General features: G+C 40.2%; 1 protein-coding gene and 1 pseudogene across 1 annotated transcript in view; one reads left to right on the forward strand and one right to left on the reverse strand.

Annotated features, from left to right (window-relative positions):
- Positions 1-17,343, forward strand: part of Marchf4 (membrane associated ring-CH-type finger 4) — a 116,426-nt gene that overhangs the window by 46,155 nt on the left and 52,928 nt on the right. The window lies entirely within an intron of this gene.
- LOC101718297 (PSME3-interacting protein pseudogene) lies at positions 2,076-2,830 on the reverse strand (annotated as a pseudogene).

The following is a 17,343-nucleotide window of genomic DNA, read 5'->3' on the forward strand; positions in this document are numbered from 1 at the left end:
TTTAGCCTGCATATAAGATCCACTGGGACAAGCTGGTTGCATTTGCTTGGCAGAGCCCTTCTTTTTCCTGGTAACCTGAACATGTGCTCCTTTTGCCTCCCTGGTGTCACGTTTTGGCCGGATCAGCGCTGGGAGTGGAACACAGGGCCTTGTGTTTGTTAGGCAAGTGCTCTACAACTGACCTTCACCACCAGCCCTACCTACTTAATGTCAGAGAGCTGGTGTCATGGCTGAGATTTTTTCCACTGTCTCCCATCAGCATAATGTGCCCTGGGATTGCACAGTAGTGATGGGCAAACTCTTGCCTCAGTCTTCAGAGTTTGTCTTAGTAGCATTAAATACTACTCTTAGTTCTTTGCTGTCCTGGTATGATTTGGGAGTGTGCCTACTGTTTTCTTTTTTGGTGCAGCAATCGAACTCAGGACCTTGTGTTTGAGAGGCCGGCGGGCGCATCACTGAGCTAAATCCCCAGCCCGATATTGTTTTCTACTCTGCTTCTCTGACATACCTCCATGCTTCCCAGAATTGTCTGTTTCTTTTCTCCAACAATGCAAGTTTATTCTTCCACCATCCAATTCGGTTCCTAGAAAGACACTTTGCATCTCTTTGGATGAATCTAAAGCTGCCCCATTTATTTTTAAAGATTTTGAAAGCTTTGGCAATTTTTTCCCTCGTTGTCAAGAAGGACTGGGAGGAGATAGGGCCTCTGTTATTATAAGGAATTGAGCACATAGGCACTCCACCACAGGAAGCACAATTAAGAATGCTCCCAGCAGGAAGGCACCTCTCTGGGAAGCGCAGAGAGCTGTCAGGACAAGTGACCTTTCTAATCATGCCTGACATTTCATAGCCTTCAAGGCGGAAGGGCTGCCCTTATTCCGGAGGCACAGTGTTGTGCTGTGTCACCCCAGACACCTGCATCTGAGGCTGTGGTGACTTGGCCTCCAACCAGGCAATGAATCAGAGCACACAAATGGCTTTGTTTCCCAGGCAAAGAGAAAACACTGAGCAGGGGTCTTATGTAGATGGTGACTATGTTTAAGCCAGGGGCAGAAACCATTGGAGGAGGTTACTGGCTCCTCTGGGATTAACCTCTTCCCCCGGAGCTCAGGTGATGCAGATCAGACAGGCTGTCCAAGAGGAAAGGAAACAGACAGGATCATCTTCCAGCCCCTTCTGGCCCAAGGGGACCATAATGAGTCAGTTTTTATCCTTCTCAGTATGAAAACAGCATTATTTTTTCCTAGTATAAAAAATAATGTCTGTTTGGTCTAAAGAGGTCACACAATATATAAACATATAGAGAAGAAAGTGAAAATTACATTTAATTCTACCACCTGGAGATTATCACTATTTTTTTTCTTTTATTTCAAAATCAAAAAATAACTTGCCAGGCAGAGAAAAGATCTGAGTAGAAGATAAAAGCTTGCTCATTACCAGCCCATTCCTATACAAATGGGGTTGAATGGAGAGGAAAGGAGTGGCCAACAGTAAGACAAACTTCACAATGAAGGCTGGTGTCAGTCAACTGACATCCCTGCAGATGGACTTCATTATCTTTACTTAGCACATGACAGACATCAGGGAGGGCTTAGTTCCAGGGAAGAGCTCCATTTCCCCACTGGTCAGGTTGGTCTCTACATGCTCCACAATGCAGTTCAACTGAACAACACATTTGTCTACAATAAACTTTAAATAACACCTGTGCAACAAGTGCCCTTGCTTCTGGTGCTGTTGGGAAAGGAAAAAGAGAAAACAAGGAAGCAACAAAACCCATCAGCACCCTCTGCTAGCTAGGCCAGCCAATCCCTCCAGGCAGAGTCTCTGCACGCCACACCCACCCTACCAGTCAGAGAGGAAGAGGCAGTGGGACTGGTTTGGTCATCTGCACTATAGCAGAAAGGAGACCAAACACAGTTCTGGCCACAAGTGATCTGGTACATTTTTAGGTGAGGTTAAAAGTGTCACGGTGTGCATAGGGGACCAGCAAAGGAGTTTCTGGAGGGAGGTAGTGCCTGGAGGCAAAACAGACGGTCTGACCATTCTAGGGGAGCTCCCTGTGGGAAGGATAAGAGCTAGGGCACCGCCAGGAAGGCGTTGGTTCGGAAGATGGAGGAGACGATCTTCCCCATGGCGATGATGGTGCCTTCACTGTCTGAGCTGGACTCAGAGTCTCTGCTCCCCAAGTAGGCTCCCAGGCCTGGGAGGATGCCGATGCAGACAGCGACGGTGGGCAGTGAACAGACGGGCCGCTCAGGGAGGTACTTCCAACAGATACACTGGATGGGCCTCTTGATTCTTGTCATCTGGGTCAGAGTCTGGTTTCAGTCTTTTCACACTATTGCCACTCTCTGAGCTCTTATGCTTCACAGCTCCTGCCAACAGCTGTGCCTGGGAGAACTTGTTCTTGGTTTCTATTGGTTTCACAGGCAGTTTCTTCTCCGCTTCCTTCTTGTTTTCTGCAGATTCCAACCTTGTTGAGATTACTTCTGTATTCCTTTAGTTCTTTCAGTTCTTCTCTTCGTTGCTTTTCTATTAGTTCCTGCTGCTGAGAAACCTCATCAAGGAAGTCGATCTCATCTTCATCTAAGCCTCTTACCATGTTTTTGAATTTGAACTGCTCTTCAGACTCCTGCTGCTTCCTGTCTTTCTGTTCCTGCAGTCTTTCATAGAGAGACCGAGGGTCATAAACCTCCTCTGGACATTCTTTGGAATCTTCAGGTTTTTGAACTTTCTCCCATTCTTGTCTCCTTTTGCGCCGCTCATCTAATTCTGCCTCAGACACAAACGTCTTTTTGATAACAAGGTTAACATCATCCCCTCCATCCATAATGAAAAGAATGTCTTGAATTGGACTTTTTTGAGTTTTTTAATCTTTTTTCTCTTATTTGTTTTTCCTCCTTTCTAGTTTTTGTTTAGTTTTTTGTTTGAACAGTTTCTAGTTTTTTGTTGTTCTGTTCTGTTGTTATTTTTTCCCTTTCTCTTTCCCACTTGTCTTCATCAGTTTCTTAAACTTTGTCCTCCAGCCTTGCTTCTGACCTCTTCCTCTTCTATGGAGAGTACCACTATTAACATTTTAAGGACATTTCTATGCAATATGCAATATTTAAAAATAAAATACAGCCCTTTCATCAACACTGTTTTGTAAACACTATTTATGACAGATGTTAAGCTGCATTCTTTACTTGACATCTTAAACTCATTTCTATGTCAGTAAAATATACATTAACAAAGTCATTCTTAATGATTTCATTGCAATCCACTATACGGATATAGCCTCCTGAAGTCTCTTTTTTTCTTTTTCTTTTGCAGTATGGGGGATTGAATCTAGAGTTCTGCACTGAGGTATATCCCAAGCCTTTTTCAACTTTTTTTTTTTTTTTTCTGAGACAGGATCTCACTAAGTTGCTAAGATATCCTGACTGGGCTTGAAACTTACAATCCTTCTGCTTCAGTCTAACAAAATATACTAGAACTTACATACTCATTTTTGGAGAACCAAGAATACTTCTTTATGGCCCATTCCTGGGAATAGACTTGCAGAATTGAAGAATACTTTTGAAGGTTTTGCTATTAATCTTCTTAAAAGTTTATATCAACATACATTTCCACCAGCAGAGTATAGGTTATCTGTTGCTTCCTACTCTCCTCATTTCTGAGGGTAACTATTTTTTTAATCTGCCAATTTCAGAAGTTAAAAAGTTTCTATCCCAATTGCTTTAATGTGCATTTCTCTATTAGAGTTTTAAAGTTTTCCTATGTTTATTAACCATTTGTGTCTCTTGTTTTGTGATTTCACTTGCCCTTTTTTCCTCTCTTTGAGGTGTTAACCTTTGTGATATTTAGTTTTAAGTACTTTGTATGTGGTAAGAATATTTCTATGCATATATTCAATATTTTAAAAGTAAATATAGCCCTATCATAAATACTGCTTTGTAAGTTGCATTTTTAACAATTTATTATCATGCAATTTATAATTATTTTACCTAGTTTACCACTGTCTTCAATTTTATGTGGGTTCTGCTGTGAAAAAGTTAAAAGTTCAGACATTGTTTGAACAACATGTGGTTCCAGCGGCTTTTGGAATCACACATAATAAGGCCTTCTTTATCTTGTGTTTGCAGAAATATTTTCTTTTTGTGTATTCTCACTCTGTCAGCTCTCATGGTCCTTTGACTACTTCCTCTGACTAAAATTATCTTTATTCTTGTGCTGAGTGGCTCCTTCCTATTCTTCAAGTCTCAGATACTCTCTCTTGGGCTGTGGGTGTCATTCAGTGGTAGAGCACTTAGCTAGTATGTACAAGGCCCTGGTTTCAATTCCCAGCATGGAAAAAATAACGCCATCTCTTCAGAAAACTCTTTCCTCGTTACTTGACTGAAAGAAGGTTCCTTTGACCCCCATTATTCTTTTTCTTTGCACTCTGCTGATTTCCTTTATAACTTTTACTAAGAAGTGTAGTCCAAAGCTTGACCACATATTTATTATCTACGTACCCAACTAGATTGTAAACTCTATGGAGGATAGAAATCACACCTGTTTTGCATTTTAAACACCTAACCTGGCTCATAGTGAATATATAAAATATATTTGTTGGGCCAGGGATTTAGCTCAGTGGTTCTGCCACCTGCCTCACAAGCGCAAGGTCCCGAGTTTGATCCCCGGTAAATAAATAAATAATAAAACATATTTGTTAAAAGTCATTGAATGTAAATCCATCTAAAAGTTATTTAGGTATAGCTTGTTGTGGTGGCCTACACCTTAATCTCAGTACCCAGGAGCCTGAGGCAGGGGGATCACCATGAGTTCAAGGCCACCCTGGGCTACATTGTGAGTTCAAGGCCAGCCTGAGCTGCATAGCAAGACCCTGTCTCAAAAAATTTTTTTATTTAGGTATATATAAGGTTTGACTAGAAATCTGCTTTAAGCTTTTCCAGATAGTACCTTGTGATTATAGCACACAATCACAACGTAGATTAGCTCTCTTACGGACAACCACAATGCAGGCTAGTTCTGTTATAATCTTCATTTCACCCGGCACCAAGAAATGAAAGCCAGAATGTGGGCAGGAAAGAGAATCAATGGTTCACGTTATTGCTGCTCTCCACCCCCATTGCCTCTTCTCTCTACAATGGCTTCCCTTTCTCCGTTATTTGCCTTGCCCTAAGTGCTTCCCATAATGCTTACTTCAGGGCTTAGCCTAGAGTGAATCCTTAATTAATGATACTTGTAGGCTGATTCAAAATCATTTAAATGGTAGGGGAATCAGATATCTTTGATGTGTCTCACATAATATTCACATTAGCTGGGGGAAGCCCTGAAAATTCTCTTCTCTTTCCACAACTCTGAAAAACTGGGTTTCTCCACATCCGTTACTTGTTTCTCCACATCTATAGTAGTTGTGAACAAGGATGACAGAGATGGAGGGTTGTCAGAGATAGAAGGAGGAAGCTGGTGACACTTTCTTATGTGTGATTTAAAGTTTCCAGCACTGCCTTGTGGCACATCTCATTTGTTCCTTCAAATCTAACCTATGAAGCAGGGGTGGCAGCTTTATAATCGGGCTTTGGATAGACTCAACTTTTAGTATCTAAAATTTAATATCACTGTTTTTCCAATTTATGAAAGCAACACATTAGGTATAAAATATTGGAAGAAATAACAAGAGAATCAATTTTATTCCATTTAAAATCTACTAATGAATTTTTTTTTTTTTGGTACCAGGGATCAAACTCGGGACCTTGCAATTGCAAGGCAGGCACCAGAACCACTGAGCTAAATCCCCGGCCCCATCTACTAATGAATCTAATAATCAAAGGAATGCAACTGAAATACTACCACTAATAATACTAACCATCAAAAGAATGCAACTAAAAAGAGAAATTATATATCATTTGCCTTCAGACAATGGAAGTCACAAAGAGAAACCATTTTACTCTATTTAAAAATTATTATATTAAATCTCAAAAATTTTCAACTGTACAAATAATCAAAAGATGCTAGTAAAAAAATAGCCAAATAACTTTTTTTCCCAATAAATACCTTATAAGAAGTTATACAATTTTTTTTGGTACTTTGTGCTTGTGAGGCAGGTGGCGGAACCACAAGAAATTATAATTTTTAATACTGAGTAGAATGTGATAAGAGCTTTACACAGTAGGGATGGGTATGTTTCTAAAATATGTAAATAGGTATGTTTCTAAGGTGGAATTTTCCAGGAAGCAACAACAACTTTACAAATGTTGAGACCCTATTGACTCCTAATCTTACTTCTATAAATCTTTACCAGAAATGCTCATCATCTTGTTGTTTATTACAGTATAAAAACAGGAGGCAAATCTAAGTATTTGATAATAAGACATATTAAAAAATTTAGATCTAGCTGCAATATGGATTATTATGAAATCATTACCAATGATGTTTCCATGGATTACTTAGTGACATGGGATATGTCCTGAATCTAATAAGTATCCAGAGTTTAACTCTAAATTTTACTTTTAAATTTACTTACATGTTATAAGAAATAGACTATAAAACAGATAATAAAATGTTAACCATGTTTATCTCTGGGTGGTAAGATTATATGTAAAGTTCTTTTTCTTTCTTAATATTTTCCAAATTCTTTACAATCCAGTATATTACTTTTTTCTTTAAAAAAAAATCCTTCTCCCTCTTCTCCCTTCCCATCCTTTAATGATATCAATGTAGTCTTGGGCCACATTCATTAAAATCCAGAAAAGGGAAGCAAGAGAGGTCCTCTATGCCTCTCAGCAGCCTAACACCTTTTATGTGCAGTCAAGTTTAAGAGAAATACATCTCCAGAAGAGGGTTAATAAAATGGGGGTCATCCTGAAGAGACTTAAAATTGTATGACATGAAGAATAGCTGGAATATGTAGGCAAGATCTGGAAATCAGATTGATTGTCCTTAAGTACCTGGAGGTTATCACAAAACAGAATATAGGACCAAAGCTGGAAATAACAAATAGCCAGAATTTGGTTTAGTACCAGAAGGATCTGTCTAGTACTAATCGAAGGAACTGCCCTGAAGTAAAAGACCAGCCACAGAGAGGAGGGATGTCCATCTTTAGGGCCAAGGCTGAATGATCACTTGGTGGTGACACTGAAAGCATCTTGGTACCACAGGTACCACTGGTAGGTGCCCTCCAAGGTCTCATCCGGACCAGTGTTTTGTTTTGTTTTGTTTGGGTTTGGTTTTTGAGACATGGCCTCACTGTGTAGCCCAGGCTGGCCACAAACTCTGGGAATCCTCTTGTCTTAGGCTCCTGGGTGCTAGGATTATAGGCATGTGCCACTATGCCTGGCTAGGCCAATAATTTACACTTTGTCCAACATAAAATGGGGAGGAGAGTCCTGGAGATACCACTTCATCATATTTCTCTCTCCTTGTCAGCTCTTCTGTTTCAAGGGGAAGGCACCAAAACCACTTGAGACAGGTGGTATTTGTGGGTAAGATGGAATGGGACAAGGCTTTGGGATCAAGGAAATGGAGCTGTATCAGTTAGAGCTTTTTTGATTGTAAATGACACAAAGCCAACTAAAACTACATGGTGCAAATTAGAAGTGAGTTGGCCAAAACAACAAGGAAGCCAAAATAAACACAATTGGGTGCAGCATGGCTAAAGCCAAGGCCTCTCTTTCTATTTCCTTCCCTTGGTTTGGAAGCTGAGTCTGACTAGATCAGGGGTTAGGCCTCTTCAGGTGGAAGCAAGATGGTCTCTGACAGCCTTGCATTTATGTTGTATTCACAGCTCATGCATTCAGCTCACACCAAGAGTGTCTGACCATACAGATGGGGTAACATCCTTGGGGAGACTTTCTGATATGGCTGGGGTCATATGATCCATTCCTAAGCCAATCACAGTGTCTGAAGCTAGGAATCCTCTGATTAGTTAAGCCAAGTTATAATTGCACACTTGGAACTCAGACATGGTGGAGCAAGTTAGCCTCACTTGGCTCATGTGGGTTGATCCAGCTATGGAAAAAAGGAAATGTTCTATGCTCACTATAGGGTCATCTTATGCATGTTAAAAGTATTTGTAGAAAAACTTATAACTGCTGCCAGAGAAATCTACTTCATGTCCATACCATCTGGCGGTTCTACCTCTCTTCTAGCTTAAATTCTTCCTGCTGTAGTTTCCACCAATTTTGTTCTGCTCTGTCTTTAGGGTAGAATTAGATCAAAACTTCTTCCTCACAGACACACAGTGAGGATTAATTAGGTTTTCCAGAAACCATCTGTAAAGTGCCATAGGATCTTCAAGAACAGATGCTTTGTAAAGAAATATTACCATTAGAATCAACTCTTCATTTTTTATGCTTATGGGGGATGGGAGATCCCATCACAAAATACTTTCTGAGTATTTTTGCCTTTGCCATTTACAAGGACCAAGCATGCTAACCATGAATGGGTTTGAGAGTCCACACCCTTCTCCAAGTGGAATAGGAAACGATGGTGACAGGGAGCTAGCAGTGGCTAAATAGATTGCATAATCTGAAGCAAACCAGGATCAGAGCCGGGAGGATTAGCAGCCAACTCTGTCGAGTTGCTTCCTTTTTTAGCTCGGGTTAATGAGCTATGAATGATATATAACTGTCTGGGCAGTGTGTGGACGTCACAGTCTGGGCTCCTCTGTCCGCCTGCAAGATGCCTTTGTTAGGATTGTCAGGGACAAATGCTGAGCAGGATCCCAAACCAGTTTCAAGAAGTAAGGTACAGGCTGGCCCTCAAGCCACACCTTAGGCAGGAGCTGGCAGGCAAGGAGGCCCTTGAGTATGGTCACTTGTGCAGGTTGCCCAGACCCATCATCTGCATGCAGGGTGGGTGGAAGAGCCAGTGCAGGTTGCCATGGTTCTTCTAGGAAGTCTAGAATTTCAAGATAGAGCTTTGCATGCCTGACTCTTTTCTTTTTAAAAAATATTTCCCCCAACTTTTATTAAAAACAAAGAAAAGTGCAAGGAACACCCATAAGCTCTTCACCCAGATTCATCATTTTGGCACACTGTGCTCATCTCTTACTTTGTCTCTGACTCTGTCTTTCTGTCTCTGTCTGTCTCTCTGCCTCTTTGTCTGTCGGTCTCTGTCTCTGTCTCTCTCTCTTCTCTGTACATGTGTGTGTGACTCCATACTTATATGTGCATAATATACATACATGTATGCATTTACATCTATGGCTACCTATATTTTCCTTAAAGCATTTGGTAGTAAATTGCACTCCTCATAGTACTTTACTCCCAAATACTTCTTTATGGATCTTCTAAGAGCAAGCTTGGGAACACAATATTTATCACACTTAAGAAATACAGTATTGATACAATGCTAAAAGCTCATATAAAACCCATATTCAATCTATTTGAACATCCCATAATGTCTTTAAACTGATCTTTTCCACATCGAACTCCTCCTCCTTTGTCTATTGTTCAAGACATTGACATTTCTGAAGAGGGAGGATTTCAGGCCAGTTGATTTATAGACTGTCCCTTAATTTGGATTATTTTTTATCATTTCCTCATAGCCAGATTCAAGTTAAATGTCTGAATTCTTAACTGTTTGACCTTGAGCAAGTCACTTGATGATGCAGAGCCTTAATTTACCCTTCATGTTACATACCTCATGGGGTTGTTATGAGAAGCAACAGAGATAATAACTAAAGTTCTCAGCATGGCAACAGGCAAAAATAAGCACCTGAAAATTGTCTGCTTATGATTAGCATTATCATTGTTACTATCATCGAGACCCTGATAAATCTTGTCTCCAAACAGCTTTTCATCTTCCTGAAAAATTTCCAGAGGCCCAACTCCAGTCTCCTAATCTGCAAATGGGGACAAAGAGTTGTCCCATTCTGAACAACTTACTGAGTTATTAAAAGAATCACATTTTTTGAAATGTGATCCACAGCACAGTCCAAACTAGAACATGATATAAACAATGTAAGAAGACATTATTTCCTGTGTTTGCATACTTTAAAATTACTCTGTTGGGCTGGGGATTTAGCTCAGTGGTTCTGCCGCCTGCCTCACAAGTGCATGGTCCTGAGTTCAACCCCTGGTACTGAAAAAAAATTACTCTCTTGTGGGTCAGGGATTTAGCTCAGTGGTTCCGCCACTTGCCTCGAAAGCACAAGGTCCTGAAAAATGTACTCTCACAGGGTCCCGAAAAACATGTACTCTCTTGTGTAAAAGAAAAACATCCAAGTGGGGGTCAAAATGAAATTATCATCTAACAAAAATTTTCTTTCTGTGTTTAACGTGGTAACTTTCAATCTTTAAAAAAATTAGTAGAATCCAATTTTCAAATGAAATTCTTGGAGCCCCAAACCACAAGCAGATTAAAATACAGCTACTCTGGTTGAAATTTAGGGTAGAGATGGAGTACCTAAGGACACCCATGGAGCACCTAGCACAGGCCCCAGGTGCTGTGGTGATAAGGGCCTTCTTTGGGTGGCTTCAGTCTCCCCTGGTATCTGCTCACAGTGCCACACCATCATTTGTTTTCTCCTTCTCATTCCTGGCCCATTTTAGCTGAGGAATGGTAATAGCTATAAACCCCAATGATGATTTACTCAGTGTATTATTAATCATTATTAATTGCTTATAAACATCCTGCCCTCGAAACAGCATTAAATGTCTCGCACTCAGCAAGGCAGACTGACAAAGCACATAGGAGACACTGGTGATGTCTCTAAAAGAGCAGCTCATGCCCGAGCCTCCTAGCATGTCCTGCAGGGCACATGTCCTGAGCTGCAGGCTGGATGTCCCTGTTTGCCCCCTTAGTCTGCAAACTACTCAACCTTATTCTTAAGAGGTGGGGGTCGCGTGGAACAGCCCGCTGCAGACAGGCAGGTCTGCGCACACCCTACCGAGGTCCTGAGTCCCAGGGAACACGCTGAATCAGCCCGCGCCCCGGCAACAATCCACTGGACCCCCTCCCCCCACTCCTCTTTACAGCCACCTGGTTCCACACTAAAAGACGCAGAGGACACCAGACCAACAGACCACGGTACTGAGTCCCGCTGCTCCTGGCCCAGAGGTAGGGGCTTCTGAGCTGCCATCCTACTGCTCCTGGCCCCGTCCCACCTCTCCCAGCTCAGAGGAGGTAATCCATGCAGGTGCCAATAGCGTCCCCCCACCCAGTTGAAATGAGAAAACACATAAATAAGTCTCAAAACCAGACTTCTAGATCACCTAAAGCAACCCCAAAGGGAAATGAGAAGGAACACTCTGATACTCAACCACCTGGACCCACTGAACTGGCAACAAAAAGGGATCTGGAAAAAATGAAGTCAGAAATAATTTCTCAGATAACAGGAGAAATTGTGCCCCTAGTGCAAGACATGATTAATAAATCTAGAGAGGAGCTGAGGAACATGATAGAATCCCAACATAGGAAACAAATGGAATCCATAAAACAGTTGCAAATAGATTTCCAGGAGATGAAAAATTCCACTGAAAGTCTACACAGCAGAATGAGCCAATGTGAGGACAGAATTTCAGATATAGAAGATAAGATTGCAATTAGTGACCAGGAAAACAAAAATTGCTTCAAAATTATAAGGGAACATGAGAAATCAATCCAGCAGCTGCTAGATGATGCAAAGAAGAATAACATAAGACTCATTGGAGTCAATGAAGAAACAGGAGAGAGTGCAGACGACATAAAAAATCTCTTTGCAGAAGTAATGGCAGAAAATTTCCCAAGCAGGGGAAAAGAGCTTGACATACAGATAAGTGAGGCATATAGGACTCCAAATAGCCTTGATCAAAAAAAATCTACACATAAGCATATAATTGTTAAGATTCCAGAAACTCAACAGAAGAACAAAGTTCTACAAGCAGTTAGAGAAAAGAAACAAATCACATACAAAGGAAAGCCCATCAGAATCACAGCAGACTCCTCAACACAAACCATCAAGGCAAGAAGAGCTTGGAGTGACATATTCCAAGCCCTAAAAGAAAACAGCCTCCAACCCAGATTGATGTACCCTGCAAAACTATCTCTCAAAATTGATGGAGAAATAAGATACTTTCATGACAAAGAGCACCTTAGGAACTTCGTGAATACCAAACCAGCACTCCAAAGAATTTTACACAATAGCCTAGGAACAGACATTGAGGATCACAACCCCAGGAAGCAAAGCAGAATGAACCCATCTGGCATGATAAGAAATTAAATGTAAAGGGGGAGAACCCAACAAAAAGAAAAAGTCATGGCAATGACAAGTCAATACATATCAGTTATAACCATCAATGTTAATGGTCTCAATTCACCAATCAAAAGAAATAGACTGGCAGAATGGGTCAAGAAGCAAAATCCAACAATATGCTGCATACAAGAAACACACTTAATTCAAAAGGAAACTCATAGACTGAAAGTTAAAGTGTAGAAAACAATACTTGATGCAACAGGAACCTGAAAAAAAGCAGGAGTAGCTATGCTCTTTGCAGATCAAGTAGATTTCAAACCAACACTGATTAAGAGAGATGAAGAAGGACACTACATCCTTGTAAAGGGAACAATCCAAGAGGAAGAGATGACAATCATAAATATATATGCACCAAACACTAGTGCACCCAACTATATAAAACAAATACTAACAGACAGGAAAAGTCATATATGCACTAATACAATTGTAGTGGGGGCCCTCAACACCCCACTGTCACAAATAGATAGATCAACTAGACAAAAAATAAGTAATGAAATACTAGAACTCAATTGAACTCTTGAACAAATGAACTTAACAGATGTTTACAGAGTCTTCCACCCCACAAAATCAGAATACACATTCTTCTCAGCTTCACATGGGTTGTTCTCCAAAATAGACCACATACCCACACATAGAACATGTTTAAGTAAGTGCAAAGGAATTGAAGTTATCCCCTGTATTTTATCAGACCATAGTGTGATGAAATTGGAGATCCATAGCAAAAGAAACTCAAAAAATTTCATAAACACATGGAAATTGAACAACACACTTCTGAATAACCAATGGGTCACAGAGAAAATTAAAGAAGAAATCAGACAGTTCCTTCAATTAAATGACAATGACAGTACAACATATCGGAATCTATGGGACACAATGGAAGCAGTCTTATGAGGGAAATTCATAGCAGTGAATATGCATATTAGGAAAACAGAATGAGCCCAATTAAACAACCTGATGCTGCACTTCCAGCTTCTAGTAAAAGAAGAACAGGACAACCCCAGAGCTCATACAAGGGAGGAAATTATAAAGATCAGAGGAGAAATCAATGCAATGGAGACTAAGAGAATGATACAAAAAAATCAATGAAGCCAAGAGTTGGTTCTTTGAAAGAATCAACAAAATTGACAAATCTTTAGCCAACCTTGTCAGAAAAAGGAAAGAAAAGGCCCAAATCCATGCAATGAGGAATGAAAAGGGTGAAATGACAACAGACCCAGCAGAAATCCAGAGGATCATCAATACCTACTTCCAGAACCTATACTCCAATAAGATGGACAACACAGAAGAAATGGACAGATTCCTAGATACATATGAATTACCAAAGTTGAACGAAGAAGACCTAAAAATTCTGAACAACCCAATATCAACCAATGAAATTGAAAATGTAATAAAAAATTATCAACTAAGAAAAGCTCGGGCTCTGATGGCTTCACTGCTGAAATCTACAAGACATTTAGAGAGGAACTGCTGCCACTACTGTTTAAACTCTTCAATGAAATTGAAAGGGAAGCAATACTCCCAAATTCATACCTGGAAGCAAGCATCACCTTGATCCCCAAAGCAGAGAAAGACCCAACCAAAAAGGAGAACTATAGGCCAATCTCACTAATGAACATAGATGCAAAAATCCTTAATAAGATAATGGCAAACAGAATGCAGAAGATCGTCAAGAAGATCATACACCCTGATCAAGTGGGATTCATCCCAGGGATGCAGGGATGGTTCAATCTATGCAAATCAATCAATGTAATACACTATATCAATAGAGCCAAGGACAAAAACCATACGATTATCTCCATAGATGCAGAAAAAGCATTTGACAAAATCCAACATGCATTTATGATAAAAACCCTACAAAAAGTTGGAATAGATGGTCTCTACCTCAAACTGATAGAAGCCATCTATGAAAAACCAACAGCCAATATCATACTAAATGGTCAAAACCTGAAATCCTTCACACTCAAATCAGGAACAAGACAAGGATGTCCACTATCACCACTCTTGTTCAATATAGTTCTGGAAACATTAGCCATGGCAATTAGACAAGAGAAAAAAATAAAAGGAATAAAGATAGGAAACAAAGAAGTCAAATTGTCATTATTTGCAGATGACATGATACTCTGTATAGAAGACCCCAAGAACTCCACCAAAAGGCTTCTAGACTTAATAACCAAATTCAGTAAAGTAGCTGGTTACAAGGTCAACACACAAAAATCAATAGCTTTCCTCTACACGAATGACAGACTCACTGAGAGAAATAGGGCAAATAATTCCTTTCACAATAGCATCCAAAAAACTGAAATACCTAGGAATCATCCTAACGAAAGAAATCAAAGACCTCTTCTCTGAAAACTATGGCACTCTGAAAAGAGAGATTAAAGATGATATCAGAAAATGGACAGACATCCCCTGCTCCTGGGTAGGAAGGATGAATATAGTGAAAATGGCCATACTTCCAAAACTGCTATATAGATTTAATGCAATTCCAATTGAAATCCCAGCAGCATACTTCATAGACCTTGAGAAAACAATCCAAAAATTCATTTGGAACAATAAGAGCCCCAGAATAGCAAAAGCAATTCTAGGTAACAGAGTCATGACAGGGGGTATCACAATCCCCAACCTGCAACTCTACTACAAAGCTACTGTGATAAAAACAGCATGGTACTGGCAAAGAAACAGACCTGAGGACCAGTGGAACAGATTAGAAGATGCAGAAACAACGCCAGACACACTCAGCTATCTCATCTTCAATAAAGGAGCCAAACACCCTCACTGGAGGAAAAATAGCCTCTTTAATAAATGGTGCTGGAAAAATTGGGCTTCAACTTGCCAAAGATTAAAACTAGACCTATATCTCTCACCATGCACTAAACTAAAATCAAAATGGATTAAAGATCTAAATATTAAAATAGAAACACTGAACCAGTTGGAACAGAGGTTAGGTAGAACCCTTGAAGACATCAGTGTAGGAAAAGATTTTATGAACAAAACCTCAGTTGCCCGTGAACTAGCACAAACAATCAACAAGTGGGATCTCTTCTTATTAAAAGGCTTCTGCACAGCAAGAGCAACCACCAGCAGTGTGAAGAGACAACCCACAATGTGGGAAAGAATCTTCACCTGCTCTTCCTCAGACAAAGGTCTACTATTTTGAATCTAGAAAGAACTTAAAAAGATCAGACCTCCCAAATTTAAAGACCCAATCCAAAAATGGGCATCTGAAATGAACAGACATTTCTCAGACAAAGAAGTAGAAATAGCAATTAAATACATGAGAAAATATTCAACATCACTGGTCATTCAAGAGATGCAAATGAAAACAGCACTGAGATTCCACTTTCACTCCAGAAAGAATGGCTGCTCTCATGAAATCAACGAATAGCAAATGCTGGCGGGGCTGTGGGGAAAGAGGAACCCTGCTCCACTGTTGGTGGGAGTGTAGACTGGTGCAACCACTGTGGAAATCAGCATGGAGATACCTCAAAGAACTAGGACTAGAAGTCCCATTTGACCCTGCTATTCCACTGCTGGAGATCTTCCCCAAAGAATTAAAAGAATCATACCACAGTGACATATGTGTGCCCATGTTCATAGCAGCAGTTTGTGATAGCTAAAACTTGGAAACAGCCCAAATGCCCATCAACTGGAGACTGGATAAAGAAAATGTGGTTTTTTTATAAAATGGAGTACTACTCAGCCATAAAAAATGAGAAATTAGAGACATTTATAGCTAAGTGGATGCACATTGAGGCGATACTCTTAAGTGAAATAAATAGAACACACATGTATAAATACCGAATAGTTTCTCTGGTGTGAGAACCTGAAAGTGTAAATAAGGACTAAATGTATAATAGGTAATGTGAAATAGGAAGAAAAGGGGCAGTGGGAGGGCTAGGGGAAAGGATAGAAGGGAATGGGATTAATATGAGAAAATGGAAAAATAGGAACAAAATCTTTGTAAATAGGGAGGACTGGAGGGGTTGAAGGGAGGGCTGGGCAAGGGTGAAAAGTAAGAACCAAGAGAGACTACGTAAAGGTGCAAATTTCCAATGATGAATGTCATTATCTTGTATACCTAAAATGTACCAATGATTAGAATGAATAATTGATACTGCGAAATAGGGAGAAAAAGTCCAAAGGGGTAGGGGTAGTGGGAGGGGCAGGGGAAAGGAAAGAAGGGAAAGGAAAAATGCTGAGAAATGGAAAACATGGAAATAAAGTCTTTGTAAATAGGGAAGGGTGGAGGGGGTGAAGGGAGGGCTAGGAATGGGGAAAAAATAAGAACCAAGATGCATTATGTAAAGGTACAATTCCCAATGAGAAATGTAATTGTGTTGTATACCTACAATGTACCAATAAAAGAATTTAATAAAAAACAAACAAACAAACAAAAGAGGTGGGCCTTCATCTAACAACTCAGGCAGGTGTTGTTTGCACCAGAGCAAAGTCAAATAACAGGACAGAAAACTGACATGAACCCAGTTCCTACTGTGTTCCAGATAGAAACCTATTTCTCATTTAACCTTTACATTAAACCGCACCAGGGAGATAAGAAAACTGTCACCCGGGTAACTTGTTCACAGTCATCTAGCCATGGCAGAGAGGAATTCAAACCAAGATCCTTTAGATTACAAAGACTGTCCATTCTCAAACTGAAGAATATGGACTGGTCCCTTTTCTTTCAATTTCTGGTAACACCATCTATGCCACATGGATTACTGCCACAGTCACCTCCTTTGATCTTTCCAACAATCACATTAGCCAAAGTATTCATGGTTATTGGCTAATACTGATATGTTACTTGGCAAATGCAAATGCCATTCTAAGACTGTATCTAAACTCATATAATCCTGAGTATGAATGACCACACGAAGTAGGTACTGTTAATTCTATTGATGAGGACATTGAGAAACAGAGGTTCAGTGACATGTGCAGAGGAGTGTTGCATAGCCAGTTGGTGGTAGGGGTGGGATTTGAACCCAAGGCATCTAACTCAAGTTCTAAGCTCTCATGACTGTACTAAAGCTGAACAAGGGCTAATTACTAGTTCCAGTTTACAGACAAGGGAACTGAGAGGTTGAGAGGGGTTGGGTGATCTGCTCAGAATCACATGGTAT

The sequence above is a fragment of the Heterocephalus glaber genome, unplaced genomic scaffold (genome assembly GCF_053883595.1).
Source record: "Heterocephalus glaber isolate CG9 unplaced genomic scaffold, H.glaber_assembly_v1.0 deba00000621, whole genome shotgun sequence".
Classification (NCBI taxonomy): Eukaryota; Metazoa; Chordata; class Mammalia; order Rodentia; family Bathyergidae; genus Heterocephalus; species Heterocephalus glaber.